This window comes from Primulina eburnea, chromosome 11 (assembly GCF_022965805.1).
Source record: "Primulina eburnea isolate SZY01 chromosome 11, ASM2296580v1, whole genome shotgun sequence".
Taxonomy (NCBI): Eukaryota; Viridiplantae; Streptophyta; class Magnoliopsida; order Lamiales; family Gesneriaceae; genus Primulina; species Primulina eburnea.
The window spans coordinates 35,862,812-35,886,497 of NC_133111.1; the positions used below are offsets into that span (position 1 = coordinate 35,862,812).

General features: G+C 34.7%; 1 pseudogene; it reads left to right on the top strand.

Moving 5' to 3' along the window:
• The first annotated feature begins 384 nt into the window (after positions 1-384).
• Positions 385-13,011, top strand: LOC140805302 (pyrophosphate-energized vacuolar membrane proton pump-like; annotated as a pseudogene).
• The last annotated feature ends 10,675 nt before the right edge of the window (positions 13,012-23,686 follow it).

Below are 23,686 nucleotides of genomic sequence, written 5' to 3' on the forward strand. Positions count from 1 at the left end.
TGGAATATCTAAACTATTTACTCAACGTGTATTTTCTAGTATTATTGTATTTCCGGATGATTGTAACTTTTAGTTATTGTATTTCTTATTTCCATTATGTGATTTTCAATTATTATCATATTTGCAAAATTGTCTTTGTAAAATAGCTGTTGGAAACTAATCGTTGCAAAGTAGCCGTTGAAACATCTAAAAAATGATTCAAATATGGTAAAACTTTTTTATTTAATATGAAAAAAGTTTAAGATGATTGAGTGAATGGTGAGACCCATAAATAATGAGTTTTAATGTTAAAAAGAATGTTATGAAAGAGATATATTGTCATAATAAGTATATAACAATAGACTCTATGATTTTTTATGAACGGTGTTATCTGTCAAATAAAAATGGTTTGGTATATATACACACCCCCATTTTCAAACCGTCCTTAAATTCCTAACCTATTTTCACCGCTAATTCACTCCGAAATTTTCATTCCTTTTCTCTCTCTTTTTATGAAATTTGTTGCAGATTTCCGGAGAGAATGGTGTCTGCGGCATTGCTACCGGATATGGGGACGGAGGTCGTGATCCCGGTTTGTGCTATAATAGGCATAGCCTTCTCACTTCTTCAGTGGTTCCTCGTATCGCGCACGAAGGTCTCGCATGAGCGCGGGGCGTCGGCTGCTGACCACCGAAAGTATGGGTATAGTGACAGCTTGATCGAGGAGGAGGAAGGAATTAGCGATCCAGGCGTCGTTATTAAGTGAGCCGAGATTCAGAATGCCATCTCCGAGGGTTAGAATTGTTTCTTGTTTTCCTCTGCATCTCAAGATCTAATTTTTCACTTGTTTTGTGCAAATTAGGTCGGTTGAAGTTTACTTTATGTGACTTGGTAGTCAGTACAAAATATGCGTTTGTGGACCGCTTAAACTGAATTATTTCTTGTCTGCTTATTAATTGACCTCTGCTTAACCCTCTGAGAGTCATAAGCTTTAACGACTACGGGAAAAAATCGATTTTAGCAAATTTATGACTCAATTTTAGCATTTAAGGATTATATATATTGTGTTTTGGTTGAATGAGGAGTAGCAAGATGACTAATTTTCAGTTCTTTTTTGTGATCACAATAATTTTTTTATATTCGTGAGTCTGCTCCCTAGTATCCAAAACGAACGTTCTGATATGGGTTGTTGCCAATTTAGTCATTTTCTTATTTAAATTAATTTATCGAATCTGTCCTTAGGTAAAGATGATGATTTTTCTGCATATTTAGAGTTGTAAGGTCCAAAATACGATAATGTAATCCAACTGCATGCAAATCTAGGAAAAATGAAAAATGCTTTATTAACTTGTTTTAGTTGCGTGAATTATATGTGGTAGGCATGTTTACATATTTAAAATTATGGTTTTCTACTGAATGCATAAAACCGTGTTTTAAAGGTTATTCGAGATGTCGTCGAGGAACGGAGACCGAGGACCATAAAAGTGAAAATATTTTTATTAAATGATTATTTTTAATTATTTATTATATGTTATATTTTAAATGGTATTTTCGAAAATGACAACTTTTGAGGTGTTTTTAGTGCCGAGTCGTATTTTAAACCGGTAATCGATTTTTGACGAAAATAGAGACTTTTTTGGGAACTTGGCTGATATTTTCGAAGACTTTTCTAAACGAAATATTTTAACTACTATCTAATGGGCCTATTATACTAAAGTTGTTGGGCGTAACCTTGTACCATAGTGTTTTGTATCAAAAATCAAGGCTTCCAAGTTCTTTTATTCCCATCAAACTCATGCCTCACACCAAGCAACCCCAGGACTCTTTTCTCCATCAGCTTACATGATTACACACCACAACCAAGGCAAAATCACGTGAGTTTTGGGGAAAAACGCAGCAAGTCTCGTCCCTCGCCGCCAACGTTCTTCGCATCGCAAATTGTTTTTCGTGCGTGAAATACGCAAAGGCACGTCTTAATCTTCCTTCAACCATCGTTCATACCATATTATATGTATTGATACATGTTTGCATGAAAAATATGATTCACTATCTTATATCTTCGTTTTTATGGCAAAACATGAACAAACCTTGAGTTTTTGTGTTTCTAAATTCATGATTATGATGCACAAAGGGGCTGCCATGATACGGCTATGGGAAGGGACGTTTTTCCACAAGTTTAAAGGTCCATAGATGCATATTTAAGGGCTGGACAAGATAGGGCAACATGCTGAACAAAAATTTGATTTTAATGGTACTAGGGTTTCGGTTTTGAGGGCTCGGGAGGAGCAGGCCATGTGCTGCTGTAAGGTCACGTCCAGGGGTTCTAATCGGGTCTAGTCATGGCCGTAGATGGACCAATGGGCGGCTGGTACAAGGGAAGGGCTGGAGCCGTATCTTAGGGACGCACGCAAGCTTGTAGACTGACTCCAGGTTCCTCAAGCTCAGTCCAGCAGGGTTTCTAGGGGTCGGTCATGGTCCTATGAGGGCTGGTTAGGGTCTGGACATGATGGTTAGGGTCTAGGCTTGAAGGAACCCATGGTATGTTAAGCTAGGGTTTGATCAAATTGTGCAGAAGTTTCAGTAGGCGTCCTAAGCCTTTCCGAGGGTCTTAAATGGCTTGATTTGGGTCGTATAGGGTAAAGTTAGGTTTGATTAAGCAATGATTCAAGTTTGGTTAAGTTTCGAGTTGATTCGGGTTGAAACCAGGACATACGTTTAAGTTTTAAAACAAATTGGGAAACTAGTCGAGGAGCTTAAGTTTACGTCTAAGAAATGTCTATGGGTGTATTCTAAGGTGTTACGTTAAGTTTGGATGGATTTGGGTCGTCGTTTTAAGGTCTAAGAATAAATCAGGAAAGTTATGGTTTCAGGGGCAAAACGCTCATTTTACACCTGAAAAATGTTGCGTCCTGACAGTGCCCTGAATAATGAATGTTAAAATGTATATTTTGAAAGTTTATGAGATTCTATGATGAAAAAAAATAACGCTAAAAGACGCGTTGCATGTTTGGTTTACAAAAAAATGATATATGTGCATGAATTTTTTATAAGTGATGAAAATAATGAAAGGTTGAAGGAGGTGACTTGATTTTGACTAATATGATGATATGTAAGGCTAAGGTTCAGTTGACGGGTGAGAGCATAGTTATTTGGGGCGCAAGGCGCACTAAAGCGCGAGGGTGTTTTGGGGCCTGAGGCGCGAGGCGAAGCGCACGCTTTATCGAAGTAAAGCGCATTTTATACAAATTTTAAAATTCAACATATATAAAATATTTCATACGATTTAAATTAAATACTTTGAGATGATAAAAAATAATATAATAAAAATTCACTAGCAGATAATGTAGCATAAATCATAACAAAAAAACAAACTCCAAGTATTTAAAACTCATTAGTAAGTTGTAAGTGCATCATAATATATTCAGGAAAAAAACTTCAAAAATCTAAATCAAGTTCATCTTCATCCTCCCCAACTGTATCATCATCATTATCTTCAAAAGCTGAAGCTCCAGATTTGTATCCTTCAGATTCCTCATTGTTTTCGCCAAAATCAGTTTCTTCATCCTCTTCATTGTTATAACAATTGATAGTAGATCTTTTTTTATACGTATTTAATGTACTCGTACTAGCCATTGCTTCTTTTGTAGAGGATGTGCCTCGAGATCTAAAATTATAGGCATTTTCATCAACCCCAACTTCACCCCAAGTCAAACTATCATCATCAAATATGAGATCATTTTCGTCACCACTATTATTATTTAATTCTCTCATCAACCATTCATTAATATCAATATCAGCCAAATAAATAGGATCAATCGTATCACGTATATCATATCGGCCTCAAAGCCTTATTATACTTGATGTAAACCAAATCATTCGACTTTTTTTGCTGCAATCTATTTCTTCTTTTGGAATGAAGCTGCACATATTTGATACAAATTAATTTTAGCTTTAAAATAATAAATTTATTTAATATTTCATTAAAAACTAATACTTATTACTCATATGTTCAAAAACACTCCAATTTCATTCACAAGCAGATGAGATACAAGTAAGGCTAAGAACTTTCCCCACGAACACTTGCAATTCGGGCGTCGGAACACTCATAAGCCAACCACCATTCCGTTGGTAATTTTGAAACAAAACAAAAAATTGAGCATTAAAACTATTACATATCAATTATCATATAATAAAAAAATATTGATTATCTGGTGAATTTTTGTTTCTTTGTCTGACGGCCATGGGCATCCCAAAAAGTCTTTCGGCTCTTTTGTACATTGACAATTGGTCCATGATCTTATCCTGTAACTCCTCGGTTTAACACATCCTAGCGATACATTTATACAAACCCGTCACAACTTCATTATCATTTTCTATATTACAATTCGAGTAGAAGAACTCCGGGTTTAAGAATTGTCCAGCAGCATGTAAAGGTCGATGGAGTTGTATCGTTCACCTATGATCAATTATAGCAAAAATATCTTTATATTTATCCTCTTTGTTATCAAATGAGGCAACAATAGCTTCTTTAGCCCGATCAATTGCCTCATAAATATAGCCCATTGGAGGTTTTTTTCCCCATCAACCAATCGAAGAACTTTCATCACAGGACCGCCCACTTTAACAGCATAAACGATCATATTTCAAAACGAAGGTATCATCATAACCTCTGCTGCCCGCTTACCTTGTGCCTCCTTTGCAAATCTACTAGTGGTCCATTTCTCAGATGTAAACATTTTTCTCAAACTCGCTTTGTGATTTTGAAACTGCTTTAAAGTCAAAAATGCGGTTGCAAAACGAGTTTTTCCAGCTCTGACCATATCTTTCTGCCTCGTGAATTCTCTCATCATGTTTAAAACTTGGGGCTTGTTATATATATATCCATTAACCATCATTGCTCTTTCATATACCTTCTTCTAGTGAGGAAGTTTAAAAAAATTTTCAAGCATCAAATCTATACAATGAGCAGTGCATGGAGACCAATATAAGTGAGGATATTGTGCTTCCAAATGACGTTCTGTTCAATAAAATTTAAATGCAATATACAAATTACACATTAGAAGTTACAACTTTAATATAAATAATATAATAATTTATATAAAGTGATATAACTAATATAAAAATTTAAAGTTAAAACCATATCAGCTAAAACATTTGCGCTTGCACCATCAGTAAGAATTTGAACCACATTTTTTGCCCCAATTTGTTGCGCATATTTGTTGAACAAATCAAACAATTTCGCACCTGTGTGAGAATAGCTCGACCCATCCACTGATTCTATAAACACAGTCCCTCCATTTACCAAAAAACTAATCAATGTCTTATTTTTTCTATCAGTCCACCCATCTTCCATCAAAGGGCATCCATATTTAACATGGTCATCCATGTATTCTTTCAACATCAAATTTGTATGTTCTAACTCCTTTTTTAAGCATGTAATTCTAATTTCATGATAAGTAGGGGGCTTCATTCCACAACCAAATTGTCCAACCACTTCATAAATGGTTTAAAACTATCATAATTCACGGCGTTAAAAGGAATCCCTGCATCATACATCTATCTAGCGAACTTTTGCACAACATTCTCTCTCAATTTCTTCTTATTTTCATCATACAACTTCGTTGTCTTTGCATATTTTTTCTTTCCTTGCGGAACAGTCTCATCAACATCTTGTCGGAAGTATAAATCTATTGGATCAGTTTGTTTTAGTTTCTTCATAGGAAAATCAGGTGCAAGATTAGAATGCTGACCGAATGAAACTGATTTAGGTCGTTTCCCTTTCGCCGGCACATCTTCTTCAACTTCCAAATCAAAATATTCTTGTTGTTCTGCAACTTAATCAAAGTGAGGGATCGCATCCATTTGATTTTTCAGTTCTTTTTTTTCGACATATAAGAAATAATTTCTTCTTTCACGTGCTCTAGACATTTTCAGCAAGTTTTCGTATTCTATTGCCTCCGACAAGATGTTTATGTCCCACAATTAGTTGTTTTCTCACAAAAATTGCACTTCACTTTATTGGTATTTTTTGGGTCTTCTAGTGTTGCATAATTCCATTTTGGATCTTTTCGAAGTGCTTGTGATTCAGAATTTGACATTTTTATCTGTAAAAACAAGTTTTATTCTAGAATTCTGCAGTAAGTTGTTGAGATTGAAATACAAAATAAAAAATATAAATACAAAGAATTCTTTGTCTGATTGTTGTAGTTTACTTTTATTATAAGATCATTTACAAATTATAAGCCAAGGAAAAGAATTCCCGTAAGTTGCTTGATGTCTTACTGTTGTTGTGATTAGGAAAATAATTCTGTCTTACTGTTGTAATCCTTGTAGTTTACTTTTATTATTGGGAATTTGGGATCATTTACAACAGTAAGACATCAAGAAACTCACGGGAATTCTTTTCCTAAGCCAAACGCAGTGTCTCAAGTCTGTTACTGTTGCTTGATTTCAAGATTGGTTTATTAATATACTGATATATTTATATTTTATACTTTGTATTTATATTTTTAATTTTGTATTTCAATCTCAAGAACATATTGCAGAATTCTAGAATAAAAACAGATAAAAATGTCAAATTCTGAATCACAAGCATTAGGAAAGATCTAGCATGGAATTATGCAACACTAGAAGACCCAAAAAATACCAATAAAGTGAAGTGCAATTTTTGTGGGAAAACAACTAATTGTGAGATTTATCGACATAAACATCTTGTCGGAGGCAAGAGGAATACGAAAGCTTGCTCAAAATTTCCAGAGCACGTGAAAGAAGAAATTAGTTCTTATATGTCGAAAAAAAAGAACTGAAAAATCAAATGGATGCGATCCCCCACTTTGATGAAGTTGCAGAACAACAAGAATATTTTGATTTGGAAGTTGAAGAAGATGTGCCGGCGAAAGGTAAACGACCTAAATCAGTTTCATTCGGTCAGCATTCTAATCTTGCACCTGATTTTCCTATGAAGAAACTAAAACAAACTGATCCAATAGATTTATACTTTCGACAAGATGTTGATGAGACTGTTCCGCAAGGAAAGAAAAAATATGCAAAGACAACGAAGTTGTATGATGAAAATAAGAAGAAATTGAGAGAGAATGTTGTGCAAAAGTTCGCTAGATAGATGTATGATGCAGAGATTCCTTTTAACGCCGTGAATTATGATAGTTTTAAACCATTTATGAAGTGGTTGGACAATTTGGTTGTGGAATGAAGCCCCCTACTTATCATGAAATTAGAATTACATGCTTAAAAAAGGAGTTAGAACATACAAAATTGATGTTGAAGGAATACATGGATGACCATGTTAAATATGGATGTCTTTTGATGGAAGATGGGTGGACTGATAGAAAAAATAAGACATTGATTAGTTTTTTGGTAAATGGTCCTAGAGGGACTGTGTTTATAGAATCAGTGGATGGGTCGAGCTATTCTCACACAGGTGCGAAATTGTTTGATTTGTTCAACAAATATGCGCAACAAATTGGGGCAAAAAAAGTGGTTCAAATTGTTACTGATGGTGCAAGCGCAAATGTTTTAGCTGATATGGTTTTAACTTTAAATTTTTATATTAGTTATATCACTTTATATAAATTATTATATTATTTAAATTAAAGTTCTAACTTGTAATTTGTATATTGCATTTAAATTTTAATGAACAGGGCGTCATTTGGAAGCACAATATCCTCACTTATATTGGTCTTCATGCGCTGCTCATTGTATAGATTTGATGCTTGAAGATTTTTTTAAACTTCCTCACTAGAAGAAGTTATATGAAAAAGCAATGATGGTTAATGGATATATATATAACATGCCCAAGTTTTAAACAAGATGAGAGAATTCACGAGGCAGAAAGATATGGTCAGAGCTGGAAAAAGTCGTTTTGCAACCGTTTTTTTGACTTTAAAGCAGTTTCAAAATCACAAAGCGAGTTTGAGAAAAATGTTTACATCTGAGAAATTGACCACTAGTAGATTTGCAAAGGAGGCACCGGGTAAGCGGGCAGCAGAGGTTATGCTAATACCTTCGTTTTGGAATATGATCGTTTATGCTGTTAAAGTGGGTCGTGAAAGTTCTTTGATTGGTTGATGCGGAAAAAAACCTCCAATGGCTATATTTATGAGGAAATGGATCGGGCTAAAGAAGCTATTGTTGCCTCATTTGATAACAAAGAGGATAAATATAAAGATATTTTTGCTATAATTGATCATAGGTGAACGATACAACTCCATCGACCTTTACATGCTGCTGGACATTTCTTAAACCCGGAGTTCTTCTACTCGAATTTTAATATAGAAAACGATAATGAAGTTGTGACGGGTTTGTATAAATGTATCGTTAGGATGTGTGAAACCGAGGAGTTACAGGATAAGGTCATGGACCAATTGTCAATGTACAAAAGGGCCGAAGGACTTTTTGGGATGTCCATGACAGTCAGACAAAGAAACAAAAAATCACCAGGTAATAAATATTTTATTTATATTACTATATGATAATTGATATGTAATAGTTTTAATGCTCAATTTTTTGTTTTGTTTCAAAATTACAAGCGGAATGGTGGTTGGCTTATGGGTGTTCGACACCCGAATTGCAAATGTTCGCGGTGAAAGTTCTTAGCCTTACTTGTAGCTCATCTGCTTGTGAACGAAATTGGAGTGTGTTTGAACTTGTGAGTAATAAGTATTAGTTTTTAATGAAATATTAAATAAATTTATTATTTTAAAGCTAAAATTAATTTGTATCAAATATGTGCAGCTTCATTCCAAAAGAAGAAATAGGTTGGAGCAAAAAAAGTTGAATGATTTGGTTTACATCAAGTAGAATAGGGCTTTGAGGCGCCAATATGATATGCGTGATACGATTGTTCCTATTTCTTTGGCTGATATCGATGATAGTAATGAATGGTTGATGGGAGAATTAAATAATAATAGTGGTGACGAAAATTATCTCGTATTTCATGATGATAGTTTGACTTGGGGTGAAGTTGGACGAGCTTCTGGGGTTGATGAAGATGCCTATAATTTTAGATCTCGAGACACATCCTTTACAAAAAAAGCAACGGCTAGTATGAGTACATTAAATACGTATAAAATAAGATCTACTATCAATCGTTATAACAATGAAGAGGATGAAGAAATTGATTTTGGCGAAAACAATGGGGAATCTGAAAGATACGAATCTGGAGCTTCAGCTTCTAAAGATGATGATGATGATACAGTTGGGGAAGATGTAGATGAATTTGATGATTTAGATTTTTGAAGTTTTCTCCTTAATATATTTAATATTATGATGCACTTACGATTTACTAATGAATTTTAAATGATTAAAGTTTGTTTTTTTGTTCTGATTTATGGTACATTATCTGCTAATGAATTTTTAATTATATTATTTTTTTATCTTTGTCAAAGTATTTAATTTAAATCGTATGAAATATTTTATATATGTTGAATTTTAAAATTTGTATCAAATGCGCTTTACTTCGATAAAGTGTGCGCTTCGCCTCGCGCCTCAGGCCCCAAGACATCCTTGCGCTTTAGTGCGCCTTGCGCCCCAAATATCTATGGTTTGTGAATAATACCCAGGTAGTGAACATGTGTACATTTTGCAAATTAATTTTGGGTTCATATTTTCTGATGGCTTGAAAACAAGGACACGCAATGAAGTGCAGTAAGTATTATTGTTTAGGTCCCCTAATATGAGCTCGAAATTTTAGAAAAAATAATTTTTAGGAGGCACTGAAGAAATATTTTTCCCGGATGCTGAGTAGGACTTATTACTGGCACTTCCGATTTTCTCCCTGTAACAGTTGAAGTTTTGATGCTAGTAGTTGGCTTTCATGCTTTCATGGCTAATTGATGTTTCACTAGTAAGTTAATGGATAACTGTTAACTGACTAATTGGGGATCTCTTCTATTTAAATTGTTTTGACCATAGTACTGATATGAGATATTTGCTTCTAAATTATATGCACTTGCGTTGGATTAGATTGTGTCAACCAATTTAAAGTAATTAGCTTGTTTTTTATAAGGCTTAAATTATTATGGTTTAACAGGTGCAACATCTTTCCTTTTTACTGAATATAAGTTTGTGGGCATTTTCATGGTTGCTTTTGCAATCCTCATATTCCTCTTCCTGGGCTCAGTTGAGGGTTTCAGTACATCGAGTCAGCCTTGCACTTATGACAAGGAGAAGTCGTGCAAACCAGCTCTCGCAACAGCAATCTTCAGTACCATATCATTCTTACTTGGTGCTGTCACCTCTGTAGCTTCTGGTTTTCTTGGAATGAAAATTGCAACATATGCAAATGCGAGGACGACACTAGAAGCTAGAAAAGGTGTGGGGAAAGCTTTTATTGTATTGTTTTGATCTGGCGTAGTCACGGGTTTTCTCCTTGCTGCAAATGGCCTGTTGGTTCTTTATATTGCAATCAATCTATTCAAACTCTACTATGGAGATGATTGGTAGGGCCTTTTTCAGGCAATTACAGGATATGGTCTTGGTGGACCCTCCATGGCTTTGTTTGGGAGAGTTGGAGGTGGTATTTACACTAAGGCTGCTGATGTTGGCGATGATCTTGTTGGAAAAATTGAAAGGAACATTTCAGAAGATGATCCCAGGAATCCTGCTGTAAGCTACTTCATGTATCTGAAATAACTCAGTTGAGATAGGAATTTATGGTGGTAGATTCATTTTGTTTTGCAGGTGATTGCTGATAATGTCGGTGACAATGTTGGAGATATTGCTGGAATGGGGTCCAATCTCTTTGGTTCGAATGCTGAATCATCATGTGCTGCTCTTGTTGTGGCCTCCATTTCCTTTTTGGAATCACTCATGACTTTACTGCGATGTGTTACCCACTGCATATCAGTTCCATGGGAATCCTGGTTTGCTTAATCACTATACTTTTTGCTACTGACTTTTTAAAAATCTCTGCTGTCAAGGAAATTGAACCAGCATTAAAGAAGCAGCTTATTATCTCTACTGTTCTTATGACTGGGGGAATTGCAATTGTCACCTGGACTTGTCTGCCATCATCCTTCACTATCTTCAATTTTGGTGCTCAAAAAGTTGTGAAGAACTGGTAAAAAATGAACCAAGATGAAATTTTTTAGGCTTCTATTCTGGATGCATATTGACGCCTCAATATTCTCTTTCATTTAACAATATTTTTTAAGTCGCATGGTATTAATATCCACTTCTGCTGCATTCTTTCTGTTGAAAGGAAATTATCGGTCACTTGATTTTATAGACCTTAAAATGTATTAATAATGAGACTTGGTTCCAGGTTATGTGTGTTCCACTGGTTCTGATCTTCTTCATTTTGCTTCTTTAATGCCCTTGGCGTTTTTCTTTCTCAAGTAAGCACCACTTTACTCAACAACCCAGATATTGTTGCATTTATTACAGGCAACTGTCCTTTGTGTTTGCGTTGGGCTTTGGGCTGGACTTATCATTGGGTTTGTCACCGAATATTATACCAGTAAGGCTTACAGGTTCACTTTGTAGTTCCTGTTCTTTGTTTTATTGTATCGGCAAATATCGAACAATTTTCAATCTGATGCATTGGTTCTTTTGTTGTATTATTTTTTTCCTGATTGGCATTTTGAATATATGTAGTCCTGTACAAGATGTAGCTGAGTCCTGCAGAACTGGTGCTGCTACCAATGTTATATCTGGCCTAGCCTTGGGATACAAATCAGTACAATTGCCACGGGGTTGGCCATTGATGCTTATGGCCCTATCAGTGATAATGCTGGAGGTATAGCTGAGATAGCTGGCATGAGTCACCGAATTCGTGAGAGAACTGATGCTCTTGATGCAGCCAGGAATACCACTGCTGCTATTGGAAAGGTATGCGGTAGTTCTTTTATTGGATAATGCTATTGCACCCAGGGATTTGCCATTGGATCTGCTGCCCTTGTTTCATTAGCATTGTTCGGTGCCTTTGTAAGCCGGGCTGAAATTACAACTGTTGATGTTTTAACCCCTAAAGTCTTCATCGGCTTGATTGTTGGTGCAATGCTTCCACACTGGTTCTCTGCAATGACCATGAAGAGTGATGGCAGTGCTGCTTTAAAGATGGTTGAGGAAGTTTGTAGGCAGTTTAATACTATTCCTGGTCTCATGGAGGGTCGTGTGAAGCCTGAATATGCTACATGTGTGAAGATTTCAAATTATTCGGTACCCTCTCTGGCGTTCTTGCTGGTTCTCTTGTTTCTGGTGTCCAGGTATGATTTCTATTATTGTAGAAACTTGTTTTTTAAGTGTGTTGTTTGGTTCAACCACTGACCTTTTCTGCTTTTTGCATCCATGTCCTTGCAGATTGCGATATCTGCATCCAACACCGGTGGTGCATGGGACAATGCCAAGAAGTGCATCGAGGTATCGGAAAGTTTTTGGTTTACTCCTGGCATTTCGTTGGACTTTCTTGTATTATAGTTTTATAGTTTTGAAAGAGTTTCTGAAAGTGGTGTGCTTTTTGGATGTGAATTGGGGAAGACAACCCGACACCTGGGCTTTTGAATTGAAGCATATCTGCTTACAGAATCAAACATTCGAGGGCCTAAAATTTTGAAGTTTTTCTTACAACCAAACTTCCTATTCAGGCTGGTGCCTCAGAGCAATGCAAGAACCCTTGGCCCCAAGGGATCAGAACCACACAAAGCAGCTGTCATTGGTGACACGATCGGTGACCCTTTAAAAGACACTTCTGGGCCGTCACTCAACATTCTTATCAAACTAATGGCAGTCGAGTCCCTTGTCTTTGCTCCATTTTTCGCCACTCATGGCGGACTGTTATTCAAGATCTGAGTAACCTGTGCCTTCCTAAGGAGGGTCTCGTCACTGAAGTTTGGGATCTTGGAAGTTTATAGTAGCTCATAATTTTGAGAGATTTTTTTGATAAATGGAGGATGACGATGGTTATACCGATAAAAGTGGCAAAATGTTCCTTGGTATCAGAATCGAAAGCATCGATTTTTGTTTCTAAAGCCATTTTACATACAATTATATTCTAGCAATCTTTGTAATGTTGAATTTTGCTCCAAGATACTAACTAGGATTAAAGTATATATTTTTGCATTTGTACACGCCGCAGCTTCTACTCGGGTTTGGTTTTTCAAGTTTTGCTCAAAACCTGAGATAGTACTTGGCTCAGTGGTTTTGTTGTTACAACTATTTCTTTGGAAATAATTTGGTACACGGGAATTTAGTTTAATCTACTATGATGTTATTACAATAAGTTTGAGTTTCAATAAAAAAAATTATGTGGAGTCGACCATTAGATTTACAGTGTGGATAATACGCTCTGATTCCAGGCTGAGCACTATAGGATCAAATTAACTGTGTATCATTTATTTGATGCACGTTTTATAAAGAACATACGCATTGAAATGGAAGAATTTGAGGTTGGACCAAGGAATGAGAACTAGGATTGCATTTTTTTGCAATGTAAGATGTCTGGTATTCGGATCCTATAACTGCATACCATATCAAAAATTATATGTTTCCCATAAAGATGTATCTAACTGTGTGTGTATGATGAATCTTAGGGAAAAAAAACACTTGTATTATCAAATTAGCAGTTAACTCTGCTAGCAAAGAATCTGTAATTATACTCGTACTGTGTTAGAAGCGTCGTTCGATAGGTTTGATTGTATTTTTCAAGAGTTCTTGGCCTACTAATAATATAAAAAAATTATTTATTTTATATTTGTATTTATATGTTGAAAAATCCTTTCCATTAGTGATATCCAATTTACTAGGGAAGGAGCAATTACTCGATAGCAAGGGTGGCCATGCTAATAAAAGCATGTATTAGGTTACGAGCGTTATAAAGAGTTAGGTTCTTAACGGAAAATTAGAACATTGGGCCATTTGTGAGGTCTTACCGAGCAGTATTTTCAGAATCAGATCAGAACGGTTGGTTCTGTCGGAAACAGTCACGGGTTCAATCTCGGACATCACCCAAAATCGTTTTACTATTAAAAAAGGTCGGGCTGATATTACACCAACTTTCTGGTCTTCTCAACTTGATGAAGTGAAAACCTTTATGTGAGCCATTCTCGACTGGTTCTAGTACTGCACTAAAAAAGTAAAGCTCCAGAATATCTTCTCTTGACAAATAATAATTATTTGGGAATGTTTTATGAACAAATTCTCGGATCTATTTTGGTAGTGTTGAGATTTCCGAGAAGTTTGGCGATGTAGTATAAATTGAGGCAAGAGCCTCAAATTCATACCATACTTTTATCTCCTTGGGATAAGAATTTGGTTTCATCCATATCCTATTATACTTTCCTGCTGTATCAACACGGATTGTGGCTGAGTTGACAACTCTGTTTGTTTTCATTTTCCTAGTTCTGTTGATGTGCCTGAAATGGAGCAACTTTAAGCTCGTTGGTACTAACCTTAGATTTTACCTTTGATTTTAATAAAATTGTCGCTAAATTTAAATTAGCGACGGTTTAATGGAAAATAACGACGGTTTTAACTCAGCTGTCGCTAATAGCCGAATTCATAGCGACGGTGTTTGATAACCATCGCTAATAGTTAATAGCGATGGTTTAATAAAAAAACCGTAACGGTTATACCAAAAACCGTCGCAAATTATCTATAAATATCCGCATTTTTTATCTATTTTCCTCCAACCACTTCACAACACTTAAAATTTTTCTCTCTTAGACGATTGTAGTTTCGATTTAGGGTACGCTTTTTCGTTTCAATTTTTGGTTAATTTTTAAATATTGATTAAGATCATGAGTATTGTTAGAATAGTCAGATTGTAATTTTTTTTAAAATTTTTATTAATTATAAAGTATTTTTTTAATTTTAACAAAAAACGGAGCGACGGATTTTTAGTTTAGCGACGGTCGCTAAATGTAGCGTCGCTAAATTAGCGAGGTTATTTAACGACGGTTTTTCAACCGTCGCTAATTTTTGAAATTTTAGATGGAATATTAACGGCGTACATTGCACGCTGCGGACAATTGTATTAACGGCGTGCATATGTACGCCGTGGATAATAATATTAACATCGTGCACAAGTACACCGCGGATAATCTTGAACTTTCAACAGTTTGCAGTTGTGAAGCGTGCAATGTGCGCCGCAGAAAGAGAACTTGTGCGCTGTGAAAAGTAATTTTCGTTGTAGTGACAATATCAAAATTATAATTTTGATACAAAGCTTGTCGTCATAATAATCTAAGTATCTTGCAGAATTATTCACGACTCATCGATTTTTGTTCCAAGAAATTCAATTTTCCTTGTTGTGATGACTTCCTTCTTTTCTGATAAGACTAGTCTTTTTTTACACACCTCAGAGAAAATCTCTAAATGTGTAATACGTACATCTATATTTTTATATGCTATTAAAACATCATCGATATAAACATACATAAATCTTAAATAATATTTTAATAAATTATTCATCTTTCTTTAAAAAATTTGGGGTGAATTAGTCAATCTCATTGGTAATACTTCTCAAATATAGTGACTTTGTGGTGTGGAGAAAGCTTCGAATTTCTTCATTTTTTTCTTTTATCTGAATTTGATAGAACTTGGACTTACAATCGAATTTAGAGAACATTTCGGTGTTGCATATATAACTGAGTAAATGTTCTCTACTGGTATAAAATACACATCAAACTCCATAATTTTATTAATTCCTTGATAATTAATTACTAATCTGGGTTTTTTTTTTATTTCACCATGATTTCTTACCAGAAAAAATGGAATGTTGTATGGTGATATTCCTGCTTTGATTAAAACAATGTCTAAATGTTCCTTGATAATAATTTTCATGTCATTTTGATCAATTATGCTCATTATGATAGACTTGAATCTAATGAAATCTTATTCCTTGTCTTCCTTAATTATAAAGTTAGCTTGGATTTGATTCTTTTTCTACCATGTCAAAGGATCTTCATTGTAATTTTCTTTTATCATTTTCTTGACATCTACTATGAATACTTTTGATTTAAACTCTACATCGTTATGGTGTAAAGCTATTTTAAAGAATTATATTTCTTCTGGTTGGGGATTTTTGATATGCTCTTAATTGAAACATTGTTTCTCCAAATCGTCTAGAATAATTCATTTTTGTCTTCGGAAGTTTTTCTTCATTATCCCGCTTGCTGGGAATCTGGATCGTCATTCTTTTTTGTAAAATGTCTCTCTTAGTCTCTGAACTATGACTTTGTAATTACATAATGTTGTGAACACTAATCTTCTATTATCATTTCTTATGTATAAGATTCAAACATTTTCAATGAATTATTTCCTAGCATAATGTCTGCTCATATATCATGATAAATTAGTGGTATTTTCACTTTATACCAAGGTGTTTGTCCAGCAACTTTGAATAATATTTTTTGCATCTTAATCCATTTGCATTAGATTAAGATTCACCTAGAAAAATTTCGTTTAACAATCTAATGTAATTTTTTTCCCAATTCTTTTGAAAAACTCTTCTTTTTGTTGTACATATTCCAAATCCGAAATCAATATAAACAACAAAATATTATACCTTATATTGGTCATATAACATTCCTACTCAAATATATATCAGAATGAGCTTGTGGTCATTGGATTTTCAAAATTCCATCATTTGCCATGAATTTCATTCCAAGTTTTCGGACTTTTCTAAGGTTTGTATTCTTAGAGAAACTCTAGCCCAAGAACTAATTGATCTTGTTCTTTTCGTGGGATTCTTTTGATATGAACTTCCAATTCATTGATATTGATCATTCCTTGATAAGTTTCTATCCTTGGTTGTTCCAAATATATATAGTATAACGCCCCAGATTCGACAATTGTCCTCACTGTATCAAGACGGGTCTTTCCAGCGTGCTTATATCCTCACTCACACGCACCCTAGAAAACTTCCTATGGGATCACCCATCCCAAAATTACCTCAAGTCAAGCACGCTTAACTTTGGAGTTCTTATGTGATGAGCTACCGAAAAGAAGATGCACCTTCGTGATATGAATAGTACATATCAAATCTTTTAAGCCCTCTTCAACTGTACAGTCCATTACATTGAACAGTCTCGGAATCCCTCTCATTCCGGTGTGGGACCGGTTCAGTCATGTTCCCTCCACCTAGAAGCCTGCCATGATCCACTCATTGTCCGTGCAACCTCATGGCACCGGCGATCACCCCCTGCCCTCTTCGGCCCCGGGCCTCACATGCCCACCAGCTTCTGCTTGGTTCGTACCCGAACCACACCGTACTCGGAGAGGTCGGCTCTGATACCAGCTGTCGAGGCCCGAAATTCGTACTTGAAAATTTGCGGAAAATTTAAAATTTTATCTTTAAATAAATAAAATGCCTCATTCATAAATAAACTGATAAAAAGATTCAATGTTTAAAGTAGCAGCGGAAGTAAATGTTTGTTTCAAAGTAACAACTTAAAATAATTCAACAAAATAAAATATGAGTTTGGAATAAAAATAGCAAGTGTTGAAAATGAGGTCCTCGAGTTCCTACTAATGCCGACCCAATATGGCTCACTGGTCCCCGCCCTCGGTCCCGACCTCATCACTACCTACAACAATCAAGTCTAGTGAGTCTAAAAACTCAGCATGCATATATCATAGATAACAAGTAAATATATCATAAAATTTCATGCCGTGTAAAGATGTCATGTCGTAAAGCGTAACGTGAAAATATCTTGTCATGAGTAATTATAAATACGTGCATAACTGAACTGAAAATCGTAAGTGAAATGTTTGCTCGATTGAGCTCTGTCATGAAATAGCATATAATAATTTTCTGTTGAGAATATGTTCTACGCAAGTGGCCCATAAAATGAACCGAATCGTCTGATCAGACTAAACCACAGTATACTGGGCGGTAGAGATCATCACAACCCTTGGACTGGATATCCATACCAATACATTAACATGAACCGGTCAGTGACCACCGGGTGAAGTACTAATTCCATGATAAGCTGAAATCCCATGATAGTGAAAGTGGCCACAAGCAATATCGCATATATCTCAAAAATGAACATTTTATATTTTTATGCACGTAATATAATTAAATATCATGTATTATTTTACCGAATGGGTTGGATCGTTCCCAGGCTCGCTGCGAACTAATTCTAACATGAAGAACATGCAAATAACTTGACTTGACTAACATATCAAAAATCGAACTAAGACGAGAATATTACGCCCAACAAACTTAATATTTAACCATGACTCCGTACCAATCCGAATCAACATCGAACCATCATTTAGTCATGATTAAAATACACCTAAAATGAAGAAATAATGTTCCTAAAATTTCATTACTCGAAATTTGGTGAATGGAGGCCAAAAACATGAAACGCTCTTTCGAGAGTCACTTTGGCACATGGCACCGTAAATTCTCGTACGACCTCTAAACTTGACCAAATCACGAACGGCCAAAAACATGACCTTCCTAACTCAATGAGTATTGTCCAGTCCAATGCCATAGGCTAAAAGGCAACCAAGAACTCGAACGAGCCTCTGAACCGAAGCACAACTTGATGTCACAAAAATACAGCAGCATCGCTTGCACTTTCATGCGTCGTTTGCGAGGCTAATCGCCATTTGGGCTTGAACCACCGACCAGAGCCTCTTACCAACATCACAAGGTGTGGCTTGAACCATGGCTAAGGGCCCTAAGCCAGCCACAATCCAAGAAACAACAGCAACAACTCACACTCCCTACCCGAGAGCCACGCTGCGCGTGTGGAGAGAATTACTTCGCTTGCTGTCATGGACCATTACAGTGGCCATTTGATTGACCATGGCATGATCTAGACATCATGAGGTATGGTATGAATCATGGCTAAGGGCCACAGAGCCAACCGAGATCTATACCAAACCACCAAAGCCGAAAGTACACATGCAGGAAATGAAAAAGGATCGAAGGGGCTTGTCTTGTTTGTTTGAAAACCGATGCATCCATGGACCAAGCCTTGAAAGGCTGACTTGGTCTCGTCTTAGACATAACAAGGAGATGTTCTAACCATGGCTATGGCCCTAGGGCAGCCAAGATCATAATCATCCGCCTTGGAAAATACACATGCCAATTCGAGACACAAAGTGACATGCGTGGGAAGTTGCTGTCAAAACTCTATCTCCAGCGTATAGGGGCTGGAACCAACGTTCCTACATGACCCTAACATGTCCTAGTACAAGTCTAGATGCAGCCTTGAGCCCCTGGAATTGAGCCAACCACTTGTACTCACCAAAAACAACAAGACCGTGAAGCATGCACATGTGACATGCGTGGGAAGTTGCTGTCAAAATCTTTGAATCCTTCGAAAATTTTGCTGCCTTATTTCGGTTTTTTATGATTAAAAATCATGCACATGTGATATAAAAATTTCAGTATATGACCTGATTGAGGAGTAAATAAAAACATATACATGCCTTGGTTCGTTTTGAAAGAAAAACGAACGAAACGATGACACGGCGTGGAGTAGACGGAATGTTCTACTCTTGTTTCTACTTTCTCTCTTGCTTTTCCCTCTAGAAATCTCTCGATTTTTCTCTACTGAAGGGGACTGAATTTTCGAGAATATGGAGGGGAAAATGGTTAGGGATGAAGGGAAGGTCTACTAATTAAAAGGGAATGGAATGGTAAGATAAAAGTCTTTCTATCTAGAGTTTGAGAGATAAGGAATGATATGACATATCAAAGGATTTGAGGTTGATTAGGGGTGAGGCCGATTCTTCCATGTCAAATAAGGGTAGGGAAATTGCTTAATGATTAATTTATTGAAGATTAATAAGTGTGATGGAATTATCTCCCCAAGGAAAGATTACGAATTGAATCAAGGAAATGAGTTGTCAAACTTTTTAAATCTTCCAAAGGTGATGGCCGATTTTTTTTGATAAATGGGGATGAAATATTGCTAGATAAACATGGTAGAAATATTGCTTACATGATAATTAGTGGTGAATAAAATTTAGGGAATTATCTATCATGAAAAAGGGTAAACAAAGATATCAAAGGAAATGAGTTGTCATAATTTTTATTCAATCTAGAATGGTGATGGCCGAAATTTAGCTTGATAATGGAGGGAAAATATTGCTTAAATATTGTATTTTAATTCTTTAAAGTTTTATCTACCCATTAAATATTTTAGTGAATTAATAAATTAATTAAGGAATAATATTATCTTGCATGCATCGCTAAATCTTTAAATTAAATTGCTAACATGTTAAGTTGAATTTCTTAGTTAAAATAAGTCTAGCTTAACTTATCTCAATTGGTCACATATTTTAATTTAGGCTTTTAAATTAATTATTGAACCTAAAGGAATTTATTTACTACTTATCTTCTAATTAATTAATTAAATTCTTAAACTTGCTTTAAACATTCTTTTACATTAAATTAACTTATTATTTATCTTAAATAAATTCTAGAAATGTTTTCTAATATTAAATTTTATCTCAAAACTCCAACTCCAGTCCGGCCTCACTTAATTAGCTGAAAAGATAATAACTAAACTATTGCATAAAATAATTAAATTTAAAGAAAAGAATTTAAATTCTCATGCATGAAAATCATTTTAATTTAAATAGTAGAAATTATGCATGACTTATATGTAGTCTGATTTACAGGTTCTACAACCCCCTGGGAAGTTTTTCTAGGGTGCGTGTGAGTGAGGACATAAGCACGCTGGAAAGACTCGTCTTGATACAGTGAGGACAGTCGTCGAATCTGGGGCGTTACATATAGAATTAAAAAGAAAATGATTTCTTTGTCTTTAATATCTAATACTATTTCGAATTCTCTCCACTTCTTCTGAACATCTAAGCTTTCCTATTGTCGAAAATATTTTTAATACTTGTTGGGTTTCCTGTACACGTTTTTTCCCCCACCCGTGACTTATTATTCTATCTCATTAAAAAGATATTCTTCTTGATTCAAGTATAGAACTTTGATTTTTTTGTAGAATCGGTTTCTCTTGGATCTAGATATTTGTTTCCTTGCACTAAATAAAACTCGATTCTTTACAGATAAATTGCATGAGAAAAGTTTTCAAATATTTATGGTATTTCAATAAATTTATTTCTAATAAATGATTATGAGCGATGTGTATTAGATAGAGCATATGAAATTTGATAGATAAAAGAATATGATATATTACCATATTTAATCAGCATATTTTCTTTGAAATTTTGATGTAATGTTAAAGCTCGACTGAAATATCGATTTGCCATGTTGTAGGCAATTTTTGGGTAAATTAGTCATACAATTTTTCATGCACATAAATTCTCGGATATTGTTCCCGGTATTGAATCTTGAAGATTACACATTTGTTTATCTTATGTAGCAATGTCAATGGGTGAATCAATTTATTATTTAAAAATAGTTTTTATCATAATATGAATTGCTACGATATAAATCCAGGATATGGCTTGTGCTATTTTTATCTTGAGTTTTTGTAGTTCATCTTTAATTTCTTCAAAAGAAGTTAATTGCATCTACATCCGGTCTCCCGTAAGTTCCATTGGATTTCATCTCTCATATGGAGACTTTATAAATTAGATGATACTTTTTATTTATCAAGCCAATATTTCCTAAGAACTTTTCTACATATCATGAGGAAAATCCTTGATATCTCTGTGGGTTAGGATTTTTTCTCATGATTTCCAATTAGCATTTCTATCAAGGGACTTCATATTTTGGCGAAGAAAAATTGAATTGTTATATTTCTTGTCTCGTGAATTCCATTTATATTTAATGGATAACATAACATATCCATCCACCAAACAGATGTTATGTGGAGACTATACAAAGCTTGAGTATATTTATTTTTCTTCTATGTTCCTTGACGGTTAAAATAATATACCTTATAAATTGTGCTTTAAATAGGGTATTCATTCTCCTCGTTATCTCGCTAAGATATTCTCCAGCTAGGACTGACTCTTTGATTTCTTCCGAAGTCATATACCATGAGATTTTAACTGAACTCATCTGACTCATTTCTAAAAGTATAATGAATATATCTTTGTTGAGATCAAGTGTTCTTACTGTGATTCTCATAGCCTATGTCCATTCATATATGAGATCTAACCTTTTTTTTGAAATCCAGTACTTCAAAATTAAACATAGCCTCATAAAGATGTATTGGTTCTAATTCAAACTTCCCATAGAGCATTCGGTGCAAGGGAATTTGATTTCTCCTTGACATTAGTCTAGCTGGGTGTGCTTCTCCACTTATTTGTAAATCTGTTTGGGGCCTCTCATACTTGTATTATGAGATCACACACTAAATTTTGGTGGTTTTTGGGCAGATGACCAAGTTATTGAGAGATGTTCACATTATGTTGTATTCATCTTCAGATCTACAACCTTGAGATTCGCAAAATACTCTGCAAGGTCTTGATGATCTTCTAAACCAATCATTTCTATAGTTGTCATTAGCTTAATTTCTTTTTTGAGACATTTTTAATCAATATTTATTCATTCTTTCTTCATCTCTTAAAGGTTTCGCATTACCTTGTCCTACTCTCTTTGGTGTAATAAAGGTTCAGTACCAAAGGATAGTTTCCGAGATCTTTTTACTAGGACTTAGTTGTTGTTCTAGAGTTTGGATTTTTATTTGAATAACCTTTAATGTTCCAAGGATTTTTTTTTTGTTATTCAAGGATTTTCTCAATTTAATGTGGTACATGGTATAAATGATTTTTATAGTTCGGTACCGTCTTTTAGATATCTCTAAGATCTTCGGAGAGTTTAGAAAAATTAAGGACTATTTCAAGGAACCTATTACTCTGAATCATAAGTTTACATTAGGATTCTGATATGCTCCTCTTTGTTCCAACGTCTAACTTGCATTAGCTCTTCTTGTAAATATTTCAAAATATTGGAATAAGTACTGTAAATATTTAATCTCGAACATATGTTCGGATCCATAATTTTTTAGAAAATCTCCTCATAATCACACAGTAATATAATAACATTGTATATTTGAAATATTTTTTATCTCGGATTTGATACCATTTCTGGCCTAATTATAAAATCAATGATATTTTTTTCTATCATTTGGTCAAAATTGGAGAGTCCAAACTAAATTTTAATGTCCAGGAAGTAAATCCTAAAATTAAAATTGAATTGATGATTTTTCTCTAATTTATTCTTAAATAATTAATTAGTTTGCTTACTATCATGTCATTTGTAATGTTATTTTTTCTTGATCATTAACATTTAAAGAAATAAATATTTGTTTAAATTTATTGAAATCGGAACCAGAATTATATTCAATATTTGTTTAAATTTATTGAAATCGGAACCAGAATTATATTCAAACAGCCTTTCTGTTTGACCCCACTAGAACCAAAACAGTCGATTCCAGAATTTAAACCGTCGTCTTTACTACCGTGCTTAGGCCTATATAAATTTGTGCCTTGTGACCATTATTACACCATTTTAATTAATAGAAGGTATATATCCTACGAAAACCATTTGCCTTTAGAATGACAGAGACATTAAAAACGAAATTGAAAATACTTTTAATCAACATGATATTTCACCAAACTTACAAAAAAAAAATGTTACAAACATAATTTCTAAATTTAAACTTTTTTTTAGTTTGGGTCCTAATTTTACAGGATTCGTCCTGGTTTTTTTAAACTTTCAACACTGAGTTGTTCATATTTTTATAACGATGAAAATTGCATTCGGCCTTTTGGTGTGTACTAAGTAAATTCTCAAGGTAAT